The following is a 1,123-nucleotide window of genomic DNA, read 5'->3' as shown; positions in this document are numbered from 1 at the left end:
GTGTGTGTGTCTGTCTGTGTGTGTCTGTCTGTGTGTGTGTGTGTGTGTGTGTGTCTGTGTGTGTGTGTGTCTGTGTGTGTGTGTGTCTGTGTGTGTGTGGACATATTTGTTTGATTGTGGACTGAATCTTTCACTACAGTGATGTTGTGAGAATCTCAGAGAAAAGAGCTTCGTTTATTTTAAAGACTTTTACGGAGAACTCAACACTAAAGTCCGAGTGTTTAGAGCAAAAGATCCAGTGTTTAACTCCAGCTTGTGTAAAGGAAGGAAATCACAACCAGAGGTCGTCATGTTGGACTTTTACATGGCGAGTGAACATGAAAAGAAAAAACAAAACAACACAAAATCACCCCATCATCAGTCACCGCCATCTTTATTCTGTCTGTAGTTATTGGCTTAATGGCTGTAATGAAACTAGTGAAAATCCTTTTAATAAAAAAAGATCATGTGCAAAAAGTTTCTGCTTTTTTTATATCCAAACTTTCAGGTGAAATCCATCACAATATTATCTTCACATCTCAGTAAACTGGTGAGCAAACAGCCGGGTCACGATGACACTGATGTCTAGACAACTGGTTTGTGTGGTGTTCCTGCAGTGCAGAAGGTGAGAACCTACCAGAAGAGCTTAAGGGTCATGGAGCTGAAGGCTCACTGATGTAAGTGAGGAGAAGGTGAAAGCAGCTGAAGAAGTGTTTCTGATAGCACATCACAGCCTGGTGTGTATGGAGCTGCAGAGGGTCAGAGTGACCACACTGACTCCTGGACACCACCCAAAGCTCCTACAGCTGACACGTGAGCATCAGAACTGAACCATGGAGCAGTGGAAGAAGGAGGTCTGGTCTGATGGATCACGTGCGTCATCGTTACCTGACGAAGTGATGGCACCTGGATGCAGTTTAAGAAGACGACGAGATGTTTGAGACACTGTGATGATCGTGTGGATCAGAGCTCATGTGGATGTTACCAACATTTACTCAAACACTGCTGCAGACCGAGTTCAGTGTCCTCCTACAGCAGGATCTGGAAGTTCTCAGCAGGATCAAGTTCTCCAAACTCCCAGATCTCAGTCTAATTCAGTGGCTTGTTTTGTCTTTTCATCACAAAACAATGAAATAAACCATAA

At 43.5% G+C, this 1,123-nt stretch overlaps 1 protein-coding gene across 5 annotated transcripts in view; it reads left to right on the top strand.

Annotated features, from left to right (window-relative positions):
• The window catches only part of ptprk (protein tyrosine phosphatase receptor type K), a 105,684-nt gene extending 105,228 nt beyond the window's left edge, over positions 1–456 (top strand). For all 5 annotated transcript variants that reach the window (XM_060884367.1, XM_060884368.1, XM_060884370.1 and 2 more), the window contains one exon: positions 1–456. This exon is cut by the window's left edge and continues 1,342 nt beyond it. The gene's annotated coding sequence lies outside the window, so the exon portion shown is untranslated.
• The last annotated feature ends 667 nt before the right edge of the window (positions 457–1,123 follow it).

Source organism: Tachysurus vachellii, chromosome 12, assembly GCF_030014155.1.
Source record: "Tachysurus vachellii isolate PV-2020 chromosome 12, HZAU_Pvac_v1, whole genome shotgun sequence".
Lineage (NCBI taxonomy): Eukaryota > Metazoa > Chordata > Actinopteri > Siluriformes > Bagridae > Tachysurus > Tachysurus vachellii.
This window is presented reverse-complemented; position numbering and strand designations above follow the sequence as displayed.